The sequence below is a fragment of the Marmota monax genome, unplaced genomic scaffold, assembly GCF_021218885.2.
Source record: "Marmota monax isolate L192 unplaced genomic scaffold, Marmota_monax_Labrador192_F-V1.1 WCK01_AAM20220418_F8-fsc00007, whole genome shotgun sequence".
In the NCBI taxonomy this organism is placed as follows: Eukaryota; Metazoa; Chordata; class Mammalia; order Rodentia; family Sciuridae; genus Marmota; species Marmota monax.
This window is the reverse complement of record NW_026692781.1, coordinates 7,454,959-7,477,133: the sequence shown is the minus strand read 5'-3', so window position 1 is coordinate 7,477,133 and position 22,175 is coordinate 7,454,959. Positions and strand designations below refer to the sequence as shown.

Sequence of the window (22,175 nt, the reverse complement as noted above, 5' to 3'; positions counted from 1 at the left end):
ATTTTTGTAGGAGAAAAGTATGATACAGCCATTACTATTTTTAAACTTTCAAATATAAAGAATAAATTCGGTGGATAAAGTAAAATGAAAATTTGGCTTCAAGAGAAAACATAAAACTTTTTTACAAAAGTAGCTAATGTTAGAAAAGAGGTTTTTCATGTATTTTTTAAATTAATAACAGTCCATATTAAATGTTTTGGTATTTAGATTGTATTGTATACATTGAAAAGAGTGTTAATAGGTTTTTGTTAAAAGTGTCAATACCTACAATATGATTATATGCTTTGTTGCTATTTAAATATATGAGGAAAATTATTCAAATGTTAACACAAAGATGTGTGAAAGCATATTGCTCTTCAAAACTATTCTAGGGAGTATGCAAGCAAAAGAAAAAAATTATCACTATAATGAAGTAAAATAAATCAGTGGTCCTAGAGTTCTGTTTCCAGACCTGGTATTAAAGTAGTCATTTCTTTCAGTTTTCTGTCTTCATTTTTCCAAATATAAATGAGCATAATAATAACTTTCCTTGTAGTCAGCAGTGTCTATAGAATTCATATAAGAAAAAAATCTATTTAATAGCATGCCAAATTGTATATTAAGTTACATGTGAACTAACAATATGGGTTGGAAATAAAAACACTCATTTATCTTGTTCTTTTTATACTTGTCAGAATTTATTACAGAAACTTGAAAATCTATGGGTTCGAACAGAACAGATAATTTAGAATTTCAGAGGTTTAAGGGATTGGTTCTGACTTTATGTTCTAAACCTATAATCTTTACTGTCTCAAAATGACTACTTACTTCACATAAATACGTATAAATATGTTGATCTGTTTTACATAACTAAATGTAAATATATTTACATGATATAAATCTACATATTCAACAAAAAATATATGAGATAGGCAGATGAAAGAATTTTAGAAGTCCATATTCCTAAGTGCGCTATAGTATTTCCCTCCTTTTGAGCAGAAAGGTCTTGACAGCTTTGTCTAAGTTTATACATAACACAATTTGCCTGTATCTGGATTCCTATTCTCTTTGCTGTGTAATAGCCTTGTTTACTTCCATTAAGGAAATGAAATTCAGGGAAATTAATGATGGAGATTCCCTCTGAGAAATTCATCGTGAGGTGACTTCATCATTGTGAGAACATCATAGAGTTTTCTTATACGAGCTAAGATGCTACCATGTCACTAGACAATATACTCTTATGTGACCACTGTCATATATGCATTCTGTCATCAACTGAACCATCCTTGTGTGTCCGTGACCATATGTTAGTTTAGTCAGCATTGAACAATTATTAATTAGGCATTTCCTGTGGACCCAGCTTCTATAAACTACTGGGTAAAGAGTCATATTGCATGATTGGGGACTATAAACTGTAAGGATGGGATAGAAGGAAATTAAGGCAGTGTCTCGGAATTCAAATAGTCTGGGAACAGATCTGGGAGTTCTAGAAATAGTACAGTTCTTTACATTAATCACATGAGACAGCTTTATGTAGCTATTAAAATGGAACATTTCCAGAAGTAATTATCCAGTCAGCAAGGACCATTGCAGAAATGGAACAAAAGAAAAAAGTATCAGGAAAACTTTGGCATAAATCAGAAATCCAATCTAGGCTGAAAGGTGATGCTCCCTGAGGTCACATTTACAAGTCAGAAAAAAATGTTAGTTTTAAAGTGAACATTGGCATTAGCCAGCAGTTGGACTAAATAACTTCCAATGTCCCTTCCAATAATAGGCTTGTATTAGGTTACATTAGGAGCACAGAATTCAATTGACAGAACTTAGTTACATGATATGATTGCCTAATGGCACCAGAGTCCTCTCTACAGTGTGGATGTAGTGACTACCTGAAGCAGGGTTGGAGCATCCTTGCTTAGGCTTGGGAACATCCTGCATCCTTCCAGGGTGGTGGGGAAGGCAGAGGAGAATAAAAGATAGAGAACCACCTCTGTGTAGCTTGACAGTCTGGAGAATCTCACTAATCTCTGGCACCTCCAGCAGAGGGCAGGCAGGGATAGGGAAAAAAGAAGAAACATAAATTTCTTGATTTCATTTGCAGGCTGTCCTTGATTTGCACAGTAGTGAAGAACATAAAGATGACTGCCAGCTAAAACTATGCAAAGCAATCACAATGATCACTGGTAAGATTATGAGTCGTCCGTGACCTTTCACACTTTCAGTCAGAAACTAAAACTCCTGTCCATTACAAATGTGTGCAGAAATGAAACAAACAAACAAACAAAAATACAGTAAAACTAGCTTTCGCATTAAACATTACAAATATTGAGAATTAAAATGTTTTATTTCTTTGTAAAAAAATTTTTTTCAAGAGTATTTTGAAGAGTGCTCACAGTCTTCCTGGAATAGAACTTACCAGAGGAAACCAGCATCCTCTGTGCCTTAGCTAGTTGTCCTACCGTGTTCTAAATCTGCATGGGCTTCTAACATGTTATGTGTTGCACTTTCCTTGTTATATCACATTGTGCCTTTCACATATGCTAGCTTAACTCCAAGAGTTCCTGTCGTGTGAAGTTCCCTGTCAGCACCACTTCTTTTGTATAGCTTCGTCACAACCACTGCTCTCAGTTTTGTTGATGAGTTCACCTGCACTGAGCACCCCTGGCTGAGGAGAATCTGTCCTGTGGTGGTGGCATCAACATGCCCACAGGCAGCTATTTCTTCTGTTTGATTCTGATTTCCAGTATTATCATGTTTCTTTGCTGCAATTTCATCTTTTTTACTTATCTGTGTAAAATATCACATGGGTTTATCATATCAGAAGACAGCATGGCTACATGCTTGGCTTTCCTTGACTAACTGGAATAACATATGTGCAATGACCAAGTGAGGACAGATTTTGAAAAAAGTGATGTGATTAGTTACTGATGGTGATGCATCTTTGTTATTTATGTAGTGATTTGTAGGCTGAAGAACTAGCAGTTCTTTTACAATAAATCCACTTTTCGAGAATGAACCTACCTCCTTAATAATGATGATAACCATTCATAGTCCTCATGACCTAATCACCTCTTAAAGGTCTCACCTTTCAAGACATGAACTTTGGGAAACAAATTCAAACCACAGCACCATGGCAACTGAAATTTGAACCTTGCTCTTGGAGAACTGATACTTTTTAGCTAAACTGGTAAACGAAATTGGTGCATATTGGAACCAGGCCAAATGAAGGCTGCTCTATGTGCCAAGGTCATCATCATAAAGAATGTATGAACAATTTACTGAAATCAAGTAAGAATCAACTTCAAAGCTTACTGTGCTCGGGATGAGAGCTGGCTCTGGAATCAACACTCAGGCCAAGTCTTTGATAAAATGTAAGACAAGAATGTCTATTCCTCTTCATGGGAAAATAGGATGTTTAAGGTTCTGCAGTGGTGAGGGGCTGAGAAACTGAGAGGAGCTAGGGTGGAGGAAGGAGGGGAGGAGAGATGGTCCAGCAAGACAGCAGGAAGCTAGGACTCCAGAGAGGAGGTGGCCCATGAGCAGCTTAGGGTAGCAGGGTAATAGATGTATTGTTTTCTCCATTCATCATATAAAAAAATATCTTCCACTAGTTTCTAATGCATTTTATTTTTTATGAAATCATTGTATGTGCAAAGATTTTAAAAAAGAAAATTGTCTAACTGGTTCTTTAAAAAGATGCACAAATCTCTTTCCCAGCCATCTCTTAATCCCTTCTCTTACTTACAACAGACCACAGTGATCAACCCTTAGCTGTTTCTTCTAGGGTTTATTTCCACATTTATAAATAATATCTGTATACTATTGATTATTAATTTACCTATTATAGTCATTATCTAGTGAGAGGCTATGAAAGTAGTTGATGATTGAACCAAGACTCACTCGCACACTTCCCCTGATTGTATGCTCCTCCAGGTCAGTGGATGATTGGTGTTTACATTATTATGTCAATTTAAATATTATTAATGCTTTTGTTTTCCTTAGAGTTACTGATAACCATAGTGTTTTTTAGTTATCTGTGTTCCTATTATTACGTCTTGTTGGCAGTTTCTCTAAAGGCTTTCTCCCCCATGGAGGTTCCTACTGCTGAAGCACTCTGTTCTCCTACTCTACAGTTCTTATATACTAGTTGGATAAAAATCATAGTTATTGGTGCCAGGCAGTGGTGCATGCCTGTAATCCCAGTGGCTGGGGAGGCTGAGGTAGGAGGATCACGAGTTCAAAGCCAGCCTCAGCAAGTTAGCAAGGCCCTAAGCAATTTAGTGAGACCCTGTCTCTAAATAAAATACAAAAGGGGCTGGGGATGCAGCTTAGTGGTTTAGCACCCATGGGTTCAATCCCCAGCACCAAAATAATGGAAATCATAGTTATTATAATGTTGATAATAAAATTCCATTGACATAAATTCCGTTTACTGTGGAAATTTTGTTTCTTACTTATATGTACCTATTTGAATTTAAAGTGAACAGACTTATGCTTTCTAGTAAATGAAGTTCCATACAATAAACGTGTATGCTTCATGGTTATGAGCCAATGGTTTAGAGATAGTAATTATTAACTTATGCTTCTCAAGATTTTTGTTCCGGGAAGATGGTGTAGACATACTTCTTTCTATGCCTCCTACTATGTATAATCCAAACCACTGAACATCATATATAAAGTAAACATAAAAGATTCTGAAAGATGAAATGAAGGAGGCAGACTGGCCAGGGACCACAGGACCCCCAAGGAAGGACACAGTTACGAGATTTTAGATTTGTTGTTGCTGTTGATCCATCCCAGATTTGGAGCTCAAGCAGCTACAAACCTGGCAGCGCCCAGGAGACTTGGCAACAGAGTCCCAGCAAGCTCTGCTCTCCAGCTAGCGGCTAGGAAAAGTGCAGCTGACCAGCTAATGACTTTTAGGCACTCACACTCTCTTCCAGCCAAATGAAGGTTATAGTCAATCTTTAAATTGTCAAGTTCCTACAAATAAGGCACATAAAAGATCTAAAGTCATGTAGTATGTGATAAGACTACTTCAGTGGGTGTGTGTCTGTGTGTGTGTGTGCGTGTGTGTGTGTGTGGGGAGAGAGAGAGAGAGAGAGAGAGAGAGAGAGAGAGAGAGGCAGGGATGAGAGGAGGAAATTGATCTGAATTTTACTTGTACAGGAAGATACAGTTATTATGCCTGTAAATCACAGCCTTCTAGAAGGCCCATAAAATTGATGATGTTTATAAATGACACCAGGTTCCTGTTAACAGTGTTTATTGTTATCATTTCCCTTCACTCTTAACCACTGAGTGAAACTCCTATTAAAATGAGGCATTTTGAGGTTAATATTTATTTAATCTAAACATTCTATTTAAAACATAAAACCTGGACTCTGTACCAAAAGCTCCTTTTCAGTTACCCTATAATTTTACTCTTATTTGACACTTTCAGCAATGATAAATGGGAATTTGTTTGCCTTTTTTTTGGGAGAGATACTAAAAATCAGGTTATTGCTCCTTGGTTTTGAATTCAATGGCTTTTGAATACTTTTGGACCACACACTTAACTTAGCTGTCCCTTTAAACTCTTTTTTGATTTTTTCCCCCATTTTTGTAGTGCCAGGGATTAAACTCAGGGCCTCAAGAATGCTAAGCCAAGCTCTACCACTGAACTACATCCTCAGCCCAGTTGTGCCTTTAGAATAGTTATCATTTCAACCACAAGGGCAACATCTATACTTCTTTAGTTAGGACGGAATTAAATACTCATATAAAACACATAGTCCCACTCTACCTGCGCAAGCAAAGGTCAACTAGGGAGCCTAGACCTCCAGCCATGCCTAACTATAATGACAAAGTGCTCCAACCTATCAGAGAAGACCAGGTTGGGGGCCCGGCATTTTCATCCCTAACAGGCAGTGGGGAAGTCTCCACCCACTCTGGTGGCAATGGAGACTGTGCAAGAACTTTGAAAGCCCCACAACCTTCCCTCTCCACTGGGGTGCCATCAGAGGAGGCCTGCTACTTGTGTCACTTCCCAGAGGTCACAAGTCCACCTCCCTACCCCTGTGGTATCAACAGAGGCCAACATAGGAAGCAGTGATGAGGCATTCCTACTGCTGCTAGCCAAGATGGTATCAGCAGAGGCCTGGTGGGGAGCAGGGCCTCCCCCCTTCATCAGCAGTGACAAAGAGCCCCTTCTCCTCAAGGGTGTCAGTGGAGGCTGACTGGGAAACCTGGAATTTTACCCCCACCTGTAGCAATGAGGAGGCTTCTCTGCCCCCTTACCCTGCCAAAGGAGAATTAGAATGGCTAAAACAGAAGGTGTAAACAGAATCCAGAGTCATATAACACAATACTTAAAGTAGGTGAGAAAAGACAATCAACAGACACCAAGACAAGACGACAGAGATGATTTTAACATAAAATGCTACAATAAATGTTTACAAACACACTTGAAACTGATGAATCAGCAGAGAATTAGGCTGAGTGGAAAAAGGCAAGCCTAAAAGGGCACAAAATTACAGAAATGGAGATCAGAGTCATTGCTTCAAAAGATTAAGTAGTTGGAGGAAAATGGAAGGAGCCACAGGAGACAGTCTTGTGACAATTGGAATGTTCCGCAGCTTGATTGCATCAATGTCAACATACAGATTGCTGGTCACTGACATCACACTGTACTCTTGCAAGATGTCACCACTGAGGGAAACTGGAGGAAGGGTCTGTGGGATCTCTCTGTACTGTTTCTTGCAGCTGCATGTGATCTACAAAGTTCTCAAAATAAAACATCTCTTTAACGTCTGTACCCCCAGGATTCTCAATAATATAAATGAGTTCTATGCCCTTTTCCACAGGCTTTATGAAGGCAAAATACAGAATAAGTATGTTTAATTTAAATTGCATAGAAACTGCTTCATAAATAGTCTTTTATCCTTTTCCTTTTCAAACAAAGGGTAATGGTTAATCCAGTGCTTTATATTCATGAAGTTACTTGTATAAATAGCTTTCTCATTCAACATTTCTTATTAAGCATTATTAAAACTGGCAATCTGATATATAATTTAAATCTAGTGAAGATTAAATCTAAGTACTAGGAGCTTACAGTATTTTTTTAATAAATTGTCTAGTCTGGGGTTTCTTTTTTTAATATTTATTTTTAGGTGTAGAGGGACACAACACAATGCCTTTATTTTTATATGGTGCTGAGGATCCAACCCTGGTCCCACCCGTGCTAGGCGAGCGCTCTACCGCTGAGCCACAATCCCAGCCCTCTTACAATAATTTTACTCTACACCAGGATTGAGCAAAAATTTGTATCAGACTAATAGATCTTTCAGAAATCCTGGAATTATGGTATAGTGGCATTAGCTGTACTCAGGTAACAGTGGCAGCACAGAGTAGATGGAGAAAATTTCACTCAAGGATTCTTAGGGACAGACAAAGGTCAAGATTTGTACAGAGTTAGAACATCAAGAATTAATGATACAAAGGGCTATACAATCAGGAATCCTATAGGAATCATTCTATAGGAAGATTAACCTGTAGGAAATTATTTAGGTCCAATAAATTCTTAGATTTATGTCTTGGGGAACTTCTGTGGGCATTTTTTTGAGGGCTGCATTCCTACAAGAGGACTCGCTGGCTTAAATAGTTATGGACCACATACCAATTTTACAATCAATAATGGATTAGATATTTGACACTGGTCCCAGAAGATGATATCATTGTAGCTGTCTTAGTTTGTGTAAGTATACTCTATGATGTTTGTACAATAACAAATTTGCCTAATAACACATTTATCAGAATGTATCCTGTCATTAGGCGTTATATGACCAAATCTGAAAATTTAATAGAGCTGGCATGGTGGTGCATGCCTGTAATCCCAGTTACTCAGGAGGCTGAGGCAGGAGGATTACAAATTCAAGGCTAGCCTTAGCAACTTATCAAGACCCACAACAACTTAGTGACACCCAGTCTCAAATTAACACAATAAAAAAGACTAGGGAGCTGTGGCTGTGGCTCAGTGGTAGTATACTTGCCTCGCATGTGTGAGGCACTGGGGTTGATCCTCAGCACCACATAAAAAATAAATTAATTAATAATCAAATATATATATTATATATATTAATAAGTATATATATATATATATATATATATATAAAAAACTAGGGATATAGCTCAGTGGTAAAACACCCCTGGGTTCAAGCCCTAGTTAAAAAAAAATAGGTATGAACAAATCTGCCCTTTCCAAGCTTACCAATGAACATTAACACAAAATGGCATATGAGATCATCAATTTCCCCTCAGTCTGTTTATTAATACTCTTAAATCTTTCTTTCTCTGGTTGTGGAGTCCTCTAGATTTGTTAACTCTTTTGCTGGGCCCTGTTTTCTCTATTAGTTAGCAGTCCCTGGCTGTCCTGTTCCTCCTTGGCCTTACAGATCTGGCATATGCCTGGCTTGATATCTGACTGTTTGGTTGACATTAGCACTCCGTCACTTTTTACCTTCAAAGTAGGGGAAAGTTTATAGAACACCCCTCACGCCATATGGCGGCAGTTGTATGTGACCAGTTCCTCCTTTAGCCTCCCCAACTGGGAGACAGACTAGGGAGGGAGTCTATCTACACACGTTATCATTTTGTACACATGGGGGGGGGGGTCCTATAAGTATTATCAGATGAGTAAGTGATAAAATACAACACATAAGCATGTGGGTGTTGTGAGGCTGAGTGTGGCATATTTTAAGCTTTGGGGCTTTGGCTAGGTACTTAACAGTATGCACTTGCTCTCAGGAGCACTCTTGCTCTGTGTAGAAACAGATCCTTCCTGTAACACTGCCCTCTTGTGGACTCCTCTGGAAATGCTACTTCCTTTTACAGAACCCTTTGATTGTCCAGGTACCCCCTAAGCTGCTCTACATTCTTAGAAGACATGGGGCAATCTCTTTTATCCCAGCTGGGTCATTCTGACACAAACCTCCAAGTGGCATTAGTGTGTCCAGATTTTCACACCCCTATGGAAAACAGCCCCTTTCAACTATTGTCAGCTGCCTTTCTTTCACTGAAGGTCCCTGGGAGTCACAGGAGCATCAGAACAGAGGTCTCACTGTTGGTATCGTTCTAGGACTCTTGAAGTGATCTAGTCTCCAAAGCCATGTCAAGCAATGAATAGATTCAGGAGAAGTAGAACAATAATAACACTCTTAAACTCTGTTTTACAGTTATTTGTTAAATGAAATGAAAGTCACTAGAAGAGAGAAAAAGCAAAGAAACCCTGCATAATATGCAAAGTACCAAAAGCTAGAAGGCAAAAGAAGATCTTTAAATACTATCCTATCTAAGGTGATGTCCTGGGTTCCTTCAGTCAACCTTGATTTCTCCCTCCCCCATATTTCTCCGATCCTCACTTTAGTTGTCTCCACTCTTGTCATCTGCTAGGGTCAGAATTACTTATATTTGTATTCCATGTGCTTCTGAGGGGCACAGATTCAAGGCTTTGGATCTCCCAAGTCTTTGATGTCTAATTAAGTTAGGGAAAAGATATAAAGATGACTGATGGGCACAATCTGTGTTCATATTAATTTCCTGCCGCTGCTGTAACAAAACACCACCATCTTGGTAGCATAAAATAATAGAAATGTATTCTCTCACAGTTCTGGAAGCCAGAAGTCCAAAGTCAGTATCACAGGATTGACATGAAAGTGGCAACTGGACTACCCTCCTTCCAGAGCACTTAGGGGAGAGTCTATTCTGTGACGTTTCCGCCTCCTAGTGGCTGCTGGCATCCTTTGCCTCGCTTTACTCTATGGGTCTATCTTCATACCACCTTGTCCTCCCTCCGCTCCTCTCTTATAAGGAAATTTGTGATGTCATTTAGGACACATCCAGATAAAATAACCTCCTCATGCCAGAATTCTTAATTCAATCACATCTACAAAGATCCTTTTTCCTTACAAGGTCACATTAAAAGAGACCAGGGGTTAGAACCTAATATTTTTAATTTGGTTTTGGTGCTAGGGATTGAACCTAGGGCCTTAGGCCTGCCCAGCACAACTTCCACCACTGAACCACACCCCCAGCCCCAAGAATCTGATAGTTCAGGGGGACGCTTTTCTTCTTCCTTCAGGTCAGTGGACATGGAAAAGGTTTTGCCAAGGGAATCTGAGAAGTATACCAACAGTTTTGCCTTTAATCATGGTAGTCTAAGTGATTCAGACCATCCATCCCATTGAAAGTGGCTAGAAAAAGCTGCATGTAACTTAAAAAAAAAGTCTGAGTGCATTCAAAGAAGTAAAGGATTATAGAGCCAAAATCCAGGAGAAGGAACAAACCTACAGAGTGCAGCCCAATAGTTTTGGCTGCTTTTCTTTTAGAGGCATTTGCTAGTTTCCAAAAAGACAGTTAAAAAGCAGAGAAGCTGAGTGGGAGCTTTTGGTAGACTAATGCAGGAACAGAGACAAGAGTTTTAATTCAGAGTCCAGCATTGAGAGGGGCCTGGGGAACCTCTCTGTCTTTAGCATGGAACCCTGAAGCACTACACCACAGGTGCATGGGCGAATTAAAAAACAAAACCAAAGGTGTATTAAGAATTGTAATGCAAAAATAAATAAATAAATAACAAAACAAAACATCAAACAAACAAACAAAAAACCAGGTCAGTTTTGAGTCACTTCAGTCCTTCATTCAAATAAAGTAAATTGGTATTACTGGTGCCCCTAACCTAGTTGCTGTTGACTAGAAGCAAATGGAAATTCTTTGAGTCAGAAGATAACATACACAGTAAAAGTATTTTCAAAATGAAGAAGAAATAGTAATAATACCAACAAACAAACACTAAGAATATTTGTCACCAGCAAATATAGACTAAAGGAAATACTAAAGGGAACTCTTCAGCAAAGTTAAGAGATTTCAGCTAACACAGTAAATACCTACATAAGTCTAGTTATGAATACTGTCTCTTTAAAAATAGAATACTGTCTATTTAAAAATAACAAGGAACATCTTCCAATAATAAAGACTCCACTTACCAGAAACACATAACAGTTCTAATTGTGCATGTATCTAATGATATACAGGTGCTCCCCAACTTAGGATGGGGTCACATTCTGATAACCCATTGTAAGTCGAAAATGTTGTAAGTTGAAATTGCATTCGAAGCACCTCAACTACTGAACATCGTACCTTAGTGACTGCACTCTAGGTGGTTCCTTCTAGTGATCATGCTGCCACTGCCCAGCAACATGAGAGAGGATCATATATCACTAGCCCAGAAAAAGACAGAAATTCAGATTTCAAGATGCAGTTTGCATTGCTTTCACACCATTGCAAAAGTGAAAAATCATTACACTGAACCACTATAGGTCAGAGACTATCTGTACTCCAAATACGTAAAGCAAAATTTAACCCAACAGAGGTACAGATTAGAACCCTGTGTAACAAAACAAAACAAAATTAAATTCAGGATGAACTAGTTAGCAGCTCTTTCCAACTCGTGTGCTCTGGAAAGATGAATCACACACTGCTTAAACAACTAACCTCACTGCATGCAACAAGCCAATTATCCTGGATGTGCCTTGATTTTCAAAGCTCCATCAATTCTTGCCCGGATTCTGCCTCTAACTCTTCCATCAACCACCATAACTAACTCCTCCCCAGCCACTTTATAAAACCCAAATACTCAGGGGACTCGGGGAATTCATTTGATTGAAATTATTTGGACAGTTGCCACTTGTCTGGCACATTTTCATTAAACTCAGCTTGATGTTTTAATTAAAACATATCCGTTTTTTATCGAGACCATCTTTTGTGGTGACCTTTACACACAAATATGGCTAGAAATATCAGAAGAAACAACATTAGGCAGAGCAGACCGTGCTTGTGTTTGGAGGGCAGACTCTGAGGGGTGAGTGGGTAGACCAAATGGCCAGTGGATTTAGTTCAAAGCCATGATTTTTCTATGTGCATCTATTACTTTGTTACAAGTAAAAATTAAATTATAAATAAAAAAAGAAAAGAAGCACATTTATTTCCGCTGAAATAGGGCAAACATATTTAGTTAGATTTGGTAAATATTTGTGAAGGACCTATTTCGTGCCAAGTGTTGCACAAGGCAGCAGAATAACAAATCTGAAAAGACAGAAGTCAGCCCAGCAAATAGGTCATAGTCACCTGACTTCCTCCTGCAGAGTCTGGGTGGTCCAGTGGAATAAGAATCCATGTACTGCTTTTGGCACTGCTTTTAACTTTCACAACCAAAAATGTAAAAAGTCGGGCAAGGTCTGTGCTCAAAACCAGGTGACTTAGAAAAAAATATGAAAAAATTCATTTGACTGCAGGAATTGAGAAATCCGTTTCCAAGCCCAAATTTATTTATAGCTCGGATTCACAGAGAAGCTCTAGTTCTACTCAACAGACATCTCCTGATAATTATTCTTTTGATAATGATTATGTTTGCCATGCTATTTATTAAGTTCTCATTGTGCTCAAATTCTGCTCATTTTTATTCTTTCATGAATAATCGTAACATTTATCTCACCATAAAAACAATTGCATAGTTAAATTTCTAGCCACCCAGTTGTATCGACCAGGAGTGAAAAGTTTCTGTCATTATAACTGCTATTGTTCCTTAACATTTATCGAATGCCAACAAATTCCAGGGACACACACTAATGTGCAATGGCTTTTGAAATATTTTAAATGTCTCTAAAATATTTTAAAAATCCCCCAAATTTGTAAAGTCTATAGAAGAGGGTTTGACCCAAGGAATTATCTTCAAATTTCACTTCTACTTACCCCTTTGTTTGACATCAGCAACTCTCTTTCCAGTGTTTCATAACTTAGTCACAAATTAGAATCATCTGGGGAGCATCCTTAAAAAAGAAAAAAAAAAAGACAGTTTCTAGGATGGCTCCCCTCCCCCCAGCCCTAAGAGGTTCTGATTTCTTTGTTCTTGGGAGGAGCCTGGGTGTCCTTGTTAATATCTCTTCAGCTGGTTCCAATATACAGTTGGTGTTGAAGACCACTGCCTAAAACAGTGGTTCCCACACTGTGGTCCCAGGACCAGGCAGCACAAGGTCACCTGAGAACTCCTTACCAGTGCAAATCCTCAGGTTCCCCCAGCCCTGTGGAACCAAAAATTCTGGGGGTGGAGCCCAGTAATCTGGTTTTTATCCCTCCAGGTGATTCTTATGCACCTTAAAGCTCAAACCATGGACTTAAGAGAATATAAAAATAGGAATTCTCAGGATAATGCAGTTAACAAATGAGGGAGAACACAGATGGGAGCTCCCTTTCTGAGGTGGGAGCTCTGTGGTAGTAGTTTCAATGAATGTGCTGACCTTATGGAGGAAGATGCTTTTCTTTTATAATAATTTTACCTAGCATATGCATCACACCTTGATGATGTGACATTTGCACCCTCACCCAAAACCCCCTATCTATCTATCTATCTATCTATCTATCTATCTATCTATCATCTATCTATCCATCCATCCATCTCTCTATATATACAGATATTCCCTCCATGAGATCAGGGGATTCTTGGGAGAGAGAAAAGGAAGGAGCAGGAACATGATCATAAATCTGGTGAGCATGAAAATTGGGATTCCTGGGCCAGGTAGTGTGGCACATACCTGCAATCCCAGAGGATCTGGGAAGCTGAGGCAGGAGGATCAAGAGTTCAAAGCCAGCCTTAGCAACTTAGTGAGGCCCTAAGCAACTCAGCAAGACCCTGTCTCTAAATAAGATACAAAAAAGGACTGGGGATGTGACTCAGTGTTTAAGTGCTCCTGGGTTCAATCCCTGGTATAAGAAAAAAGGAAAGAAAGAAAAGAGAAGAAATTGGGAGCTCTGAGTGTTTGGTAGAACAAAGTGGGTATTTCTCAGTATTTCTCAATATCCATGCATACCTGCACATAGGTACACATAAACAGAGTGCAAAATTAAATTAGTTGATTTTAGGAAATATTTCATGTAGCCCTCTAAGGAGATCTTGTTGACTTTTTACTCTACCATAAAAATCACACAGCCTGAGAGTCACTTTAGGCTGAGGTGAGTTCATTTGTCTCATGCCCAGATTGTACTTCAGAAGGAACAAATGCTGAAATTTTGATCATTTTATAGAGTTTCCAGCTTTCCAAAGAGGTACTTCTCGTAGTTGCCATGGTAAATCCCTTTGAACAGTATTTTTAATGCTTCTCATTAGCAAGTAGCATATGGTGAGGTTACACTGTGCATTTTTTTCTAAAATAATAACTATGGTAGCATGTGATACGAGTGAGCTAGGCAGTTGACTTGTACTACGTGGAGGCAGAATGTTAGGCAGGGGGTCATTTCTTCCATCATTAGGTCCTCAGGACGAGGATTATACATATCTATTGAAAGATAAATTGTTTAAGTAGGTCCCCAATGTTATGATTTAGATAGCTCATGTATTAGACAGTGCAAGAAGTTCAGAGGTGAATGATCAGATTATGAGAATTGTAACCACAATAGGGTCTAACTGGGCAGTCCCTGTAGGCAGGCAGGGTGCGGCTGGAGGAGGTGGGTCACTGGGGGTGTGCCTTTGGAGTATATATTTTGTGCTGGTGAGCAGGATGCTCTCTCTGTTTTCTTGTTGCCATGTCCTGAACTGCTTTCCTCCTTTCACTATGATGTTCTGTTTCACTTCAGGCCCAGAGTGGTGGGGTCAACCATCTAGGGACTGAAACCTTTGAAACCACAAGTGCCAAATAAACTCTTTCCACCCCCAAAATTGTTCTTGTCAGGTCTTTTGGTCACAACAGTGAAAAGGCTGACTAAAAACACCTTATCTTAGGGCAAACCCAACTTAATTTAGGTGAATCAATATTTCTAAATATCTCAGAGGACTGTATTGTAATTAACACAGACATTTTGAGCTTGGCTTGGATGGCAGAGCATTAGCGCTCAGTGTGTTCTAAAGATGAGGACAGTTGCTGGATCCATCCTGATTTTCAAGGCCAGTGCTAGACTTGGTGTAATCAATATCCAAGTAAGAAATATTCTTAACATGTCAGAGGCTTATGAAAGCTGGAAATTTACAGGAGAAAATAATAGTAGGAGCCTACCTGCATAGTTTGTGGCATTTAACCACAAGGATGTGGCACTACTTTAGAATAATTGTATATATTACAAGGATATTGCACTGTCATGAATAAGCAGTCTTGGGGAGGATACTAAGATACTCTATAGGCTTCCTTATACCAGATGTTAATTGGAAGAATTTTAGCCATACAGAAATAACAAAGCAAGAAAATTAAATTACTCCTTGTATGTAAATTAGAAAAATGTGAGCTAGTTGGAGTATATAAACGGAAAGAAAGTGGACAATTAGGCTGTCATTAAGCCCTAGTATGTCAATGATCCTGTGTCATCATGCTAAAGCATATCATGATTATTATTACCTTCCTTAACAGCTTCTCAAGCAGAATCTGAGAGCCACTAAACTGGAATAGCCCAAAGACATTTGATAGCAATGCCATTCGCCAACACCTTGTGGGCTATTATATAAAGTTGTATGTTGCTAGAAAGTTAAAATTGGAAGATGCTAAAAACTTTTCAGGGTAATGTATTAGTCATCTAGTGCTGCGTGACAAATCACCACAGAGTTATTCGTCCAAAACAACAGAAATTTTTACCTCACCCTGTCTTTGGGTTCTGTTCAGGCACAGCGGGGTCCTCTGCTTAGAGTCTCATAAATCTGAACTGAGGTGACAGCCAAGCTGCACACTCAACTGGAGGTTCCGCCAGGGGAAAATACTCTTCTAAGGTCACTTGGGTTATTGGCAAAATCCATCTGTGTGTGGCTGTAGGATTGAGGGTCTCCGCTTGTTCTGGCTGGAGGCTGTCCTCAGCACACAAGCTCCTGCAAGCCACCTGCAGGTCCTTGGGGCTGCCTGCCAGTTCCTTGCCATCTCGGCTTTCCCAACATGGCTGCCTACTTCATTCAGCCAGCACGTAGAGTCTCTAAAGCAACCAGCTAGCAAGATGGAAACTTGGATGACATAATGCTATGTCAGCGGCGGCATAGGTCACCTTCACCATATTCTGTTGGTGGGAAGCAACTCCAAATCCCATCCACACTCAACAAGAGGGGATTACACAAAGGCTTGACCACTGGGAAGCCAGGGGGAAGAGGTGCAGGGGCTTAGACTTAGCCCCTTCACCCCAGATAATCTATTTAACCCGCCTGAGTTTCATTTTCCTCATATGTCAAGCAGGATCTGGAATCTCTAGCCCATGGGGTATTGTGTGTATTAGATGAATGTAGAACACAGAGTCTGGCTTATAGAAAGTCCTCAAGATAATAGTCAACTCCTCAAGTCTCATTTTCTTCCCTCCCCTTTCCTTACAGTGTGACAGCACATTTTTTTCTTTCCTATCTTTTCACTCCTTTTTAATTCCTTAAAGAAATAAGATTCGGGGCTGGGGTTGTGACTTAGTCGAGTGACCCTGAGTTCAATCCCTAGTACCCACCCCCACCAAAAAAAAAAAAGGAATGTCAAATTTTAAATTTCTTGGGCAGGGTCCCTCCTCTTCTGGCTTTAGAATAGTGCAGGATTCTTGCTTAAAATCAACACAGAATGTATTTCTCTTAGCTTGGTGTTAGGGATCAGGAAGTTTTTACTTTGGACAGTGGGAATTAACTTCCTATAGTTAAGGGTGAGGAAAATGAAAAGGCAGTTTTCTGTTCTCCCTGTCTCCTGTCCACTGGGGTACCAGGTGGAGGTGGGATGGGTCACACACACACCACCCAACATTGGTTTGGATGTCCAGACTAGGGATGCTTCACCCAAAGTAAGAGAGCATGAAAAGCTTTCTTTCCCCATAATGAGGCTCTCTGGGGAGAGCAGGACAGGCTGCCAAGAAAGTCTGAAGAGGGCCTGAGAGAAAGCAAGGAGGGGAACTGGCTTGGGCTTGTATATGGCTAGGGGGCGTGCAGGGCCAAGGGCTTGTGTGCACTAAACTTCCTTCCAGATGGCGCATGTGGGCTTTCTTATTCACCTGCTCAGCCGTGGGACAAGAGGGTAAGACTAATAGATAAGGTAGAATAGAGTCAAACTTTTAATTACACCTTCATCAAGGTTTAGAAGGAGGAGGAGCAGACATGTCCTCTGCCTGAGCCCCTAACCCATCCCACTTGGGCTTATGTGGGACACATTAGCTGCGCTAATTCTATAGAAACAGAAAAGACTGACCTTACACTAGGCATCCCCTAAGCATTTCACTTCCATCAACCCACTTAATTCTCACAATAACCCTGTGAACATGTGTACTGATAGTATTCCCACTTTGTAGATCTGATGCAGGTGTAAGACCTGGGGAAGGAGAAAAGTAGAGAAGGAAGAAAGGAAGGAGTCAGGTGTGTTGGTTAGGGGAGTGGACTTGATCCCTCCAGAAACCTGCCTCTGAGTGCAACCCTAGCTAAAGCAAGGCCACAGCGTGAGCACCAGCACCGTGTGGAATCCAGCTGTGGTAGCTGGAGGCTGTCAATCAACTGTGCTCCCTGCAGCAGGTTCTCCTGAAGTGGCAACCTGAGCAGTGTTCCTCCATGACTGTCACAGGCTGTGATCCCTGTTGACGTCCTTTGAGAATCTTGCACAAAGAATGAAAGTCCTTTTTCATGCCATTTTTGTTGGGATGGAACCTCAAAGAAATCTCTTAAGACAGGGTCTCACACTCGATAAGCAAAGTTTATTGACAGGCTTGGCCTGCCAGGCTGTCCAGTCGAGGGGTGCAGCAGCCAGTGTCACTTGAATGGAAGCTTATATATCTTTTAGACAAGGAACAAGAGCAAACTGGAGTTGACCTTGGGTGCAGGTGCTTGGGTAACAACAATTTTTTTGTGTTTAGGGACCTTGGGGTGGGGGTGGTTGCGGGAACAGGGTATCTTAAGTTTCTTTTTCTTGGCAGTTTATAAGTTTTGGTTTCGGGTCAAGATGGAGTCCCAGGACCAAAATGGAGTTACTATTGTCTAGGCCTCCTCAGACAATGTTTCTTTGAATGCAACAGCACTTGATTATTGAAACTACATCAGCACCTAACATAGATCCTGAAATTTTAAAGAAACCTGTAAATTTTGTTTAAGATTAGCTCTTAGGAACAGAGGATGTATGTTTAAGAGATTGAAAATGCAAATGTCAAAAAGAAAAAAAAAGAAAATGTAAATGTCAAGCTGAAGAATTTGAACTTGATCCCAGGCGCTGGAAACAATGACATTGTTTGAACAGCAATATGATGCTGAGAATAACTATGTACAGCTCTCTGTTTGGCATTAAATGAAGTGGTATGGAGTTTTGTAGGTAATTTGATAAAAAAAAAAAAAAAAAGTCTAAGATAATTAGAACCCAAAGTGCTGATTTATTATGAACAAATATGCACTGGGTATATTTATTGGGTTCTGTGGTAAGTGCTGGTTTGGCTCATTTACAATGATTAAATGTATTGTGCAATGCTGAATACATTTTTATTAGTGTGGTATCTTACTACTTAACTTAGCAACATCCCAGTGAGGAAAATACTATTCTCATTATACAAATAAGGAAACCAAAGCTTAGAATATTAAAGTGACATGCCCCAAATGAGACTTAGTCTTAATCTATCCATTCATTCATTCATTCATTCACTCAACAAATGTTTGTGCCCAGCTGGTGAGGGATACAGAAATCAGACTGTGGACAGCCTTCAAGTTCAGTTTCTGGATTCGAACACAGGAGGAAGAGAAAGCAGGGCAGTGACATTTCCATTTTTAAATGTTCCCACTGCCTCAGGCATGATCTCTGAGCTGAGGGAGTCTTCAAGAGCCACTTTAAAGAGGCCAGGGGTGGTAGGGCAGCAGAGGGGAACAAACAAATTCCAAGATATTTAAGAGGCCCAATATTCAGCAATTGGTGACTGATTTGACATTGGGTGAAAGAGAGGTGTTCAAAATGACAGGTTCTGGCAATAACACTGAGTAGATCATGGTGCCTCTGGCTGAGATGAACACAGGTGAAGGGCCAGGTCTGGAGGGAAGATTGCCAACCCTTAATCCCAGCTTGATTAAAAGTGCCTGGGGTATTGATCCCAAGGCCACTTGAGATGACTGACTAATCTCCAGCTTGGCTGAAGGTCTCCTAAATACCTACCAAGTTTTCATCGTCTCCCCTAAATTCACCCTCCTCCCTGCTACTAGTTCTTTCTCTAAAACAGAACTGACAGATTATTATGGTGGCTCAAAAAAAAAAAAAAATGTATCTTCCCTTTCCTCTTCAAGAAATAGTATCCACAGGCTGGGGTTATGGTTTAGCGGTAGAGCACTTGCCTAGCATGTGGGAGGCCCTGGGTTCAATCCTCAGCACCAAGTAAAAATGAATAAGATAAAAGTATTGTGTCCAACTACAACTAATTAAAAAAGAAAGAAAGAAAGAAATAGTATCCAAAGGTTTCCAACCTGCCACCAGGGCCACTAGGGTTTTCTGTGCAATGAAAACTCTTTCCTACCCCTCCGTTAGGCCTCAGGGTTGCTCTCATTGCCCCTCTAGACTGTATCCTCCTGTCTTGCTGGAGCTCTGAGAGGCTAGGAGCCATGTCCTTCTTCCTGCCGGCTGCGAGTGCAGGTGAGCAGCCTGGGCTCTGCCCAGCTAAGTACAGAGGGTCTGCCTTCTCCTGCACACTACACTCTCCCTTTTTGTTTGTTTGTTTTTGATTTTGATTCCTCACTGGTTGCTCCTTAAAGCGTTATGGAAAATAATATTCCTGGAGTGGGGCTGTAGCTCAGTGGTAGAGCGCTCGCCTAGCACGTGTAAGGCCTTGGGTTCAATCCTCAACACCACATAAAAATAAATAAATAAAATAAAGTCATTGTGTCCATTACAACTAAAGAAAAATACTTTAAAAAGACAAGACTATTCCTACAAGACAGCTCCCCAAGAAAACTGGAAGGACAGTGTGGCTCTGGAGGAGGGAGGGGAAATTAGCCAAACATTGAACCTCTCCCAGTACATCCTTTCCCAGTGACTGTGGGCCCTGAGGGAAAGCAAACTTTCACCCCTTCCTGGGTTCATCTTCAGAATGTAGCTTAGTGATAAAGCAGCCCTGGGTTCAATATCCAGTACTGGAAAAAAAAAAAAAATATATATATATATATATATATAGTGGTATATATACCACTATGTTCAAACCCCAGTAAATATATATATATATATATATTTTTTTTCAGCATCTAACCACTTTTCATTTTGTGCTACCCTGAGGCCTCCCCCAAGTCCAAAGCACCATGATCTCATACCTAGATTCTTGGGATAGCCTCCTTATTGGTCATCTTGATTTTACTCTTGACCATTTTCTAAGTTAGGGTAGTCTAGATTTCCACAACAAAAGTAACCCCAAATCTCAGTACCCTAAAGATTAAGAAGTTTGTCAGGTATGGTGGCTCTTATCTGTAATCTCAGCTACTAGAGAGGCTGAGGCAGGAGGATTACAAGTTCAAGGCTAGCTTGGGAAACTGAGTCTGTCAAAATAAAATGTAAAAAGCCTGGGATACAGCTCACTGGTAGAGCCCTTGCCTAGCATGAGTGAGGCCCTGGGTTCAATCCCCAGTACTCCCCCTCCAACAGGATGAGGAGGAGGAGGAGGAGGAGGAGGAGGAGGAGGAGGAGGAGGAGGAGGAAGAGGAGAAAGAGAAGAAGGAGGAAGAGAAGGAGGAGAAGGTGAATCTCCTTTTCATATTGTCAGAACTCACTTTTCTTTTCTACACCACTTTGAATGTTTATAATTGACTTATTTTCTATGTGTATTGTCCATCTTCCTCAACTAGAACACAATCTATTTTATTTACTGTTATTTTCTCAGCACTTAGAATGCCTGGCTTGGGATATTGACACTAGGTTCTCAATGAATATTAGTCAAATGAGTGACAAAAGTTAAGAGTGGTGTCCAGGTCTTGTAGGTACTAATAACTCATGTTCCATCCCGTCATTAGGACACATGCCAAATCTTGCAAGGAAATTGGGAAAGAAACACTAATCAACTGGTACCAATCTCTCCCCACTGCAAACACAAAATTCAAAATTAAATAATAAAGCTCCATCGTGTGCATGTCTGTTATTGGAGAGTAGAATGATCCTGTTCATTGGGATTGGGACAGCATTATGTATAAGGACAGTCTCTGATTCAGAGCATTATTTTACCTTCTTTTGACAACTTTCACCATACAGTGACTACTTTAAATGATTACTACAAAGTTGCTCCCAAAGAGAATGCAAACCCCTCAGACTTATTACAGTCCAAGATAAAAGAGATCCCAATATCCAAGTAGCACATACCGGCTCAGAAATAAGTCAGGCACACTAAATTGCTTACTGAGTTGCTTTTCATTCAGGCAATGAGCTAACAGTCACTAAAAAGAAAGAGATGTGTCAATGGCTAAAGGTAATCCCAGGCTTTTCCTTTGTCTAACTGGTCCCAGGTCCTCTGCAGTTGCTCCTGAGACCTGCCTAACACTCTCCTAAACTGTCAGGATTGCCTATAAGCTGTCACAATACCCATTGTCTTGTTCCCTCTAGCTAGAGAGAGTTGACTGATTGCCAGATTCACAAATTTATTGTCAGAATCAATGAGAGTTCTGTTGTTTCCAGAGACCGTGGCTCCTGCAGATACAAAGTAAAAAAACAAAACAAAACAAACAAACAACAACAACAAAAAAAAAACAACAGTGTAATTCATGTATTCATCAAATTGAGCAACCAACCACTATGTTCAAACCCCAAGCATGGGATATTCAAAGATGAATAAACTAGAAAAGCCTCTTCCCTGAGCTTGCAATTCAGTGAAAGATACTGCCAAATAAATAATTACATGTGTAGTGTATAATTGTGATAAAGATGGTGACAGGGGTTGCCTGGGAGAAACACCTGGCTGAAATTTGGCATATTAAGGTTTGGAGGTTGGGGGTCAAAAAAAGCTTCACAGAATAACTCTACTTAATGAACTTGCTTTGTTGTCTCAAGCATTGAGAGAAAAAAATGGTTTCAAATTAAGGAGACTAGTTTTTTGGCATTTTTTTGTGTTTGTTTTTGGCAGAAAATTCTTGTTTAAAAAACTACAATAAAATCAGGTGAGGTGCACTAAGTTCAACCTGGTTCTTTCTAATAGCTGCATTTGGTTTTTGTCTACTTTTCCTTTCTGTCTCTGTTTTGCCTCTATTA

General features: G+C 39.9%; 1 long non-coding RNA gene across 1 annotated transcript in view; it reads right to left on the bottom strand.

Moving 5' to 3' along the window:
- Nucleotides 1-22,175, bottom strand: part of LOC124094583 (uncharacterized) — a 63,576-nt gene that overhangs the window by 7,598 nt on the left and 33,803 nt on the right. Inside the window, exon 2 of the long non-coding RNA XR_006852285.2 lies at nt 12,763-12,839. This is a non-coding gene — a long non-coding RNA (uncharacterized LOC124094583). The remainder of the gene's footprint in view (nt 1-12,762; nt 12,840-22,175) is intronic.